The sequence below is a fragment of the Pteronotus mesoamericanus genome, unplaced genomic scaffold (assembly GCF_021234165.1).
Source record: "Pteronotus mesoamericanus isolate MK-2021 breed Mesoamerican mustached bat unplaced genomic scaffold, CSHL_Meso_final contig_94, whole genome shotgun sequence".
NCBI classification, from domain to species: Eukaryota; Metazoa; Chordata; class Mammalia; order Chiroptera; family Mormoopidae; genus Pteronotus; species Pteronotus mesoamericanus.
The window spans coordinates 38,551,458-38,559,984 of record NW_026555285.1 but is presented as its reverse complement, the minus strand read 5'-3'; the positions used below and the strand labels follow the sequence as shown (position 1 = coordinate 38,559,984).

Below are 8,527 nucleotides of genomic sequence, written 5' to 3'. Positions count from 1 at the left end.
CCTCTGGGACATTTCCAAATGTACCAACATCCAAATCATACGTGTGCCAGAAGAAGAGGAAGAAAAACAAATCAAAGACGTATTTGAAAAAATAATGAAAGAAAACTTCCCAGGGGCTTGTACCCAGAAGCTGGCGGTGTCTGGTCCCAGCCTTCTCTGGAAGCGGGCAGTCAGCGACCCCAGCTGACCCACTCCCCTCTGTCCTGAGCCCGCACGCTCTCAGAGGGTGCCCGGACATATCGAAGACATGACCATTCTTTTTGCTGTTGTTGCCAGGGGAACCACTATCCTTGCCAAACATGCTTGGTGTGGAGGAAACTTCCTGGAGGTGACAGAGCAGATTCTGGCTAAGATACCTTCTGAAAATAACAAACTAATGTACTCACATGGCAATTATTTGTTTCATTACATCTGCCAAGACAAGATTGTATACCTTTGTATCACTGATGATGATTTTGAACATTCCCGAGCCTTTAATTTTCTAAATGAGATAAAGAAGAGGTTCCAGACTACATATGGTTCAAGAGCACAGATGGCACTGCCATATGCCATGAAGAGTGAATTCTCTAGTGTCTTGGCTGCATAGCTGAAGCATCACTCTGAGAATGAGGGCCTTGACAAAGTGATGGAGACTCAAGCCCAAGTGGATGAACTGAAAGGAATCATCGTCAGAAACATAGATCTGGAAGTTCAACGAGGAGAAAGATTGGAATTATTGATAGATAAATCAGAAAATCTTGTGGATTCGTCCGTCACCTTCAAAACAACCAGCAGAAACCTTGCCAGAGCCATGTGCATGAAGAATCTCAAACTTACATCATCATCACCATTGTATCAATTGTGTTCATCTATATCATTGTGTCTCCTCTCTGTGGTGGAGTTACATGGCCAAGCTGTGTGAAGGAATAAGAAGAAAAAGTTATCATTAACCAAGGATATGAGAGAACAAGGAGTTGAAAGTTCCATGTAATTTAAGCCTTTTAATACTGATGGATGGTGTCTGCCAGTCTCTTCAACCCTCTTCTTTGTTTTTAATCTTATTCTATACATCGAGATTAATCATTGTCCTATCAACCAATTTGTTCCAGTACGGTTCAGACTGAGCCATTCATTGCTTTAATAGGCTTTTTGTTTATCTCTTTGGTTAACTACTGTCATCTACCTAGAGAAACAATTTTGTTCATGATTGCACAAAGCTAACACTGAGATGGAAAGCACCAGTCTTCTGAGCTACCTACCAAAACTATAGATGAATTTTGTATGTGCACACAAAAGTATTCAAGAGACAGATAGTATAGCTAACATCTCATGTTTGCTTTTTGTTCTTGAAAAGTTCTAGGTGCTTGAAAACAATGTAAGTGGAGAATCATTGTTATTTGGGGGATTGTAATTAAATTGTTGGTGCTGCTTGCTTCTAGGAGCCCAAGCAGAACAAGTATTAGACATTTTATCTGTCAGATGGAGAACATTTTGCTAGACCATTAGAAGCACGTGGAATTATCTTTGACCTCCTAGTATTCACTTTCAAGAAGAAAGTTTTGACCATTTACAAACCTCGCAGAGTGCGATATCTTCTGTTTCCCCATTGCAGTTGATTTGAGAAGAGGCTGGTTCATTACTGAAGGTTATGTTTTTTTAATTTACTTTTCTTCAGTTGATATTTCGGGCAATTGTATAGTTAATAGAATATGTCATGGAGGGAATGAGGAGGTCAATTCTTCTGGCTCGCTGAAGAAAAAGGAGAGGGTCACGGTGAATGTGCTGGCATTTTAGCTGTATGAAAGGGGTAGCGTGGGGATTTTTTTTCCAGTCTGGGAAAAGCCCAAACACAATATAGTCAATAGTCAACTCCAGGGTTTTGGTTTGACTGCTGGTGAATAATAGTCTGCGGATTCTTTGTGGTTTAATAAGTTCTTTAACTGCCTAGTTTTGAATAATTGTTTTGTGAAACAGGAGTAGGCAGGTAATGTATAGATACAATAAAAGACAGTTTAACATTCATTAAAATGCACTGTGAAGAAAACTGGACTGTAATCATACCGCTTTGGCTACTCTGGAATCTGTCAGCTAGTATGTAGTTTTAGTGTGTATTTGAAAGGGCATCTGCAGTCCTAGATCTGATTGCATTTACTTATCAATAAGTTCAGGTAAGTGGAAATTTAAGTACATTTGACTATTTTCCCAATGAAAGAATAAATTAGTCAATAAAAACTAGCCACTTGTTTAGTCTAGTCATGTGCCTTGAATATATATGTCACAGTCTGGCTAATGCTACCTGCTCGTCAGTCGAAGCCTTTCAATTCATACTACTGGATTCATTTGTTTGACATGTGCACTGGAACTCTTTTTCTTGGTGACCATGTGTACTGCAAATGTTTTTTCTAGTTTTGTTTATTGACACTAATGCCTTTCATTTACATCAGCATTTCCTATTGGAAAACACATTTGTTCCAGGAAAACATTTGGCACTCCTGAATAATAATTTCTCAATGTCTTTAATCCACAGAAAAAGACTTAAGATGTATTTTTTTTCTGATACACAATTAAAAAGAAATGATGTGCATGTTTTAGGAATAAATTACTTAATGATCCCTTGATCTGTTTATGTATAAGAATGTTCTTTTAAAGCACACAATCTTGTTTTAAATGATACACAAACGGAAGGCATTAATAAAATTTAAGAATTAAAACAAAAAGAAAAAAGAAAACTTCCCTAATTTGGTGAAGGCAATAGACATGTAAGTTCCGGAAGCATAGAGAATCCCAAACAAGTTAAACCCAAAGAAGACCACGCCAAGACATATCATAATTAACAAGCCAAAGCTTAATGATAAAGAGAGAATCTTAAAAGTAGCAAGAGGAAAGTAGAGAGTTACCTACAAAGTAGTTTCTGTAAGACTGTCAGCTGATTTCTCAAAAGAAACTTATTTTGCAGGCTAGAAGGGACCGGCAAGAAGTATTCAAAGTGATGAAAAGGAAGGGCCTACAACCTAGATTACTCTATCTAGCGAAGCTATTATTTAGAATCGAAGGGCAGATAAAGTGCTTCCAAGACAAGGTAAAACTAAAGGAGTCCATCACCACCAAGCCATTATTGATAAAATGTTAAAGGGCACTGTATCAGAAAAAGAAGATCAAAACTAAGAACATTAATATGGCAAACAATTCACAACTGTCAACAACCAAATCTAAAAAACAAACAAGCAGAACAGGAAAAGAATCATAGATATGGAGATCAGTTAAAGGGTTATCAGTTGGTAAGGGAAGGGAGAGAATGGAGGAAAAGGTGCAGGGATTAAGAAGTATAAATTTGCAGGTACAAAATAGGGGGGTGTTAACAATAGTATAGGAAATGGTGTAGCCAAAAAACTTATATGCATGATTCATGGACATGAACTAAGGGAGGGGATTGCTGGAGGGAATGAGGTTACCAGGTGGAGGGAGGCAGTGGGGGGCAGGGAGGGGGAAACTGGGGCAACTGTAATAGCATAATCAATACAATGTACTTAAAGAAACAATTTGATTGACAAATAGTAAAAATAAATAAATAAAATTCACATTTTAAGGAAATTTGCCAAGTACAATAATTAAAATAATATAAAATAAAAAAAGACATGGTCTAGACATGGTCTGGTTTATTATTCCAGAGTTCTTAAATGATTTAAATTTTTTTCCTGTTTTTACAGATCTTTGTACATTTTTGGTGGTTTACTGATGGTCGGGAGAGTAAAATAGACCTCATGAATAAGTGTATGTTCTGAAAGTGTGAGGAACATTAAAGGTGATTGAAGAAACATTTGCAAACTTGATCTTAAATTGTTATTAGTAAAAGATCAATTAATTCCTAATTAAATAATATTTTATTTTGTCTAATTTATAGGACATATAAATTCATAATAAACAAATGCAAATGCTAAAATGCATATATAACAAATTTTTAAGTCATTCTCCAAAATACCAGTTGAAACTCCTAGTAAAAACATCTTGATACCAAAATTATATCATATATAGGTCCATTTTGTCTCCTTGAATGGCAAATGTCTATTTTAATTAAAAATTCTTATCTCCTCTAAAATTTTGTTAATCTTTATTTTAAAAAATTAAGCATTCCCTTAACTTTGTTTTATTTATTCACTACATATTTTGTATTTTTACTTGAATTTCTATTTTAGTAATTTAGGTAAATAATATACTCAAGATATTCTATTGAATATTGAGAAATGAATAGGGGTCAAAGAATTTAATTTATGATTTCTTTTCAACATACTGCTTAAGTTTTTATTCAAAATATTTATAAACATTTTCTACTAAAACTTGCCTGAAATTTTACGTATTGAAAAAGGGAAAGGTGATTAGGTAACGGCAACATGAATATAGGTCATTCTGTTTAAACATATATTAAAACTTAGTTTGCCTTAATTAGTTTTTAATTTGGGATTATTGATAGATGGGTAAGTGAATATGAATAAATATATGCATTTACATTACATAAGATATGTAAATAAATGCATACACAAGGTCTGTACAGAAAAAGTTCAGCCATTGTTAATATAACAAGAACAGTTATATTTTTCTCCTCTCTGCCCTACTTTCTTCCAATATTTAATTTTATTCAATAGCAGTATCTTCTTCAGTGTATATTTATGTGGCATTACATATGTTTACTCTTGTTCAAAAATTTAAAAACTTTACATGACGCTATTTGAAACTTAATTATTTCTCACCAGGAAACCAAGAAACATATCACTCTGCCCTTTACCTGTGTCTTCTTTTTAACTTTTTGGTAGTTTTATTTTTATCAACATCATCGAAAGATTTTCCTTAAAGTAAGCATATCAATACTCAGCCATTAAGTTGTTTTGTCTTAATTTGAGATCTATGGGTAAACATATCTTGTGCTCAGTCACTTTCCTGATATTTCTGTAGTCATTTCCTACGTAAGTGAAGCTCTTAGACACATTTAATGTCTTGAAAAGATTGTGGTCTCATTAGTGTAATATTTTCTGAATTCTTACATTCTTAAACTTTTTCTATAGCTTTGATAACTAAGATACAGGTCAGCTGCATATACATTCTTTCTCCATACTTTCTTTCCTTGCTTATCACATTGATATTGCTCTTTTTTTCACTTTAAATATTGCTAATGACATATCTAATGCCTATTTGAATTTATATTCCTTTAAGTGAGCCAATTTTCTTGCCTAGGAAGAAAATGAAGTAAAAAAGTTTATAAAGCCCTGGCTGGTGTGGCTCAGTCGATTGAGTGCTGGCCTGCAAACCGAATGGCCACCGGTTCAATTCCCAGTCAGGGCAAATGCCTGGGTTGCAGGCCAGGTCTCTAGTAGGGGGCACATGAAAGACAACCACACAATGATGTTTTTCTCCCTCTCTTTCTCCCTCTCTTCCCCTCTCTCTAAAAATAAATGAAAAAAATATTTTTAGAAAGTTTATAAAGATATGGTTACAATTATTTAAACATTTTCTCTGTTTCTTTAGAGGTAAGTTGTACATGACCACCCCCACCTCAGAGTTTGTGTGGTCTGTTTTCTCCTACTGTATTATTTTTCTACTGCTTTTTATAACAAATTAGCACATAATTAGAGACTTGAGACAAAACAAATTTATTTAATTTAGAATTATGGAGATCAAAAGTCCAAATTGAGTCTGCTGGGCTAAAATTAAAGTGTTGACAGTGTTGTTTTTCTTCTGCAAGTTCTAGGGCACAATTAATTCATTTCCTTTCTGGTTTCATTTTCTGGAGGCCACCTGAGTTGCTTAGGTTGTAAATCCTTTATTCATCTTCAAAATGAGCAATATAGCATCTTAAAAAATATCTCTGAGATTATGAACTCTTGTTCCAATTTTACATTTCCTTCTCTGACTCAGATTTTTAGCTCTCTTATGCATAAACATGTTTGTAATTATGTTAGCACCACTCAGATACTCCAGTACAATCTTCCCACCTCAAGAGCTTTAACTGAAACATAGCTGCAAAGATTCACCATGCAATATAGTTACAGGGTCCAGGGACTGAGGCATGGATACCTTTGGGGAGACGTTACTCTGCCTGCCATTATCTACCTAGAACCTGCTGTCACCTTTCTGCACCTTTTTATAATTTAGGTTGCATATTAACTATTTCTTATTCAGGGAACCATGCCTTGCTTTAATGAGTTACTTAGATTTCTGTTTTATAAACAACTTAGGGCACTGTATACTCCTTGTTATACTATTTAAAATAATTACTAAAAACAAATAATTGGATGTTAATTATTTTTTGCTTTCCTCAATAGAACAAAAGACCTATGAGGGCAGGAAGAAATTTGTATTGCTTACTGCAGGGCTCTGATTGCCTTATGTTAAAGTGAGGAGATATTCAATATTTAAATGTTGAATAGATGAAATAATAAAATTTGAATGAAGATGTATTGATACTTTAATAAGAATCACATTATATTAGCATTTTCATAAATGCATGTTTGTAAATAATCAGTGCTACCTTGGAAAACAAGAAAATATTTGGAGTCATACAAATATAGGTTCAAAACCTACTTATTGGTGTCAGTTATTAGACATAACATGTTGTACAAGTTATGCAATATTACCTGTAAAAATGAGATAGTAATATAGTTTAAGATTGCTTTGATAACTGAATATATAAAACAGCTACAAGAGTCCCTGGTATATTTGAGTACTTAATAATATTTTTTAAAAAATCATTTTGATATTTTTATTGTACCATCTGGTTTATAATGACAAATATGCATTTTGGATCTTCTTAAGTATTTTTATTGTTGAGTTTTAAAATCTTTCAAAACTTCAAAGTCATATTCATTTGCTATGTATTTCAGTGTAGATCTAGCAAAACACAAGAGATTCTTACAGAAAATTTTAGCCTTTTCTAGGACTGAGCCAGTGGTAAAATGATCACTCCAAAATAGGGAAGATTTACATATATTTTTATTATGAAAAAGACCAACCAATAAAATCCCAAAGTCACACATTAATATATTTGAATTTCTAAGACATTATTTTAATCATGTATTTTAGGAATTCTATAAGTATTAACAAAATATTTAGGCTAAGAACTGGCTCAATTATTATTTGATTGTGTGTTCTTCAGTAAATTAGCATGGGCATTATGCAGATAGAAAATAAGCTTAATTAAACCATGAATAAAGATATTTAAAACTTGGTAGTTACTATATAGATGCTCATAACTTAAATATTGATAAGAAAACAGAATGGTGCAGCCACTGTGGAAAACAGTACGGAATTTCTTCAAAAAATTAAAAATAGAACTGCTTTTTGACCCAGCATTCCCACTTCTGGGAACATAATCTCAGTATTCCAAAATGCCAAAATGCACCCCTATGTTCATTGCAGCATTATTTGTTACCCAAGATCTAGAACCAGCTCAGTTGCCTATGAATAGATCAGTGAATAAAAAAAGTTGTGGCATATTTACATAATGGAATATTACATGACAGTAAAAAAGAAAAAAATCACCTATTGTAACAGCATGGATGGACCTGGAGATTATTATGCTGAGTGAAATAAACCAGTCAGAGAAAGACACATAGAATATAATCTCACTTATATGTGGAATCTAATGAACAAAATAAGCTGACAAATAAATCAGGAACAGAGGCGTGGACACATGGACCAGACTGACAGCTGTCAGAGGGGAGGGAGTAGGGGAGGCCTGGATGAAAGGAGGTGAAGGATTTAACCTGCGGAACACATATACATGACACGAGGCACAGGCAACAGTGTGCGGTTGGTCAGATGCGCAGGGGGGTGGGGGAAAAATAGAGGTGGACAAAGGGAAGGAAAATGGGGATATCTGTAATAGTGTCAACAAATAAAATATATGTATATTTTACCCCCCCACACACTGAATACTTTATAATATCTCAGCTACTGTAATTTTATATCTAAATGTCAGGGAAGGGGGAGATTTTACATCTTTGTAAAATGGGGGGAGAAGCTCGCTGTCACATAATACTTTTCGTTGTAGATAATGTTGTTGCCAACAGAAAGTGGTTCACACTGCTGTGATAATAAGCAAACTGACAAAAGCTATGCAAAACTAAATACACAAAAGCAGAAATTCATTTTTGGATGCTAAAACTGCAGTGCATTTGCAAAACACATGCACAATTTATAGTGAAGCTCCAGGTTTATATATATTTTTAATGTTTCTAAAAACATGACTTTATGGCCTTTTCCAACACCAACAACAAAGGAATTTTCCATCTATAAAATGTTAGGGCACTATTTCTTCTATTTGAATCATTTACCAATTGTAGATAAGGTGTTCTTATTGATAACAGGATGTCAGAGGTGCATGATTATGTCTGTCAATCATAAATTTTACAGAGCATGCTACTAAGTGTATTCTTTGGATAGCAGTGTTTGCATCACTTGATAAAAAATTAAAGCACCTATTTATAGCATGTAATGTTGTGTGTGAGGAAAAAAAAACATTCTGCATGTAAAAAATCTAGTGAAAACTAAAATAAGA

General features: G+C 34.0%; 1 pseudogene; it reads left to right on the top strand.

Annotated features, from left to right (window-relative positions):
* The first annotated feature begins 247 nt into the window (after positions 1 to 247).
* Positions 248 to 937, top strand: LOC129081114 (vesicle-associated membrane protein 7-like; annotated as a pseudogene).
* The last annotated feature ends 7,590 nt before the right edge of the window (positions 938 to 8,527 follow it).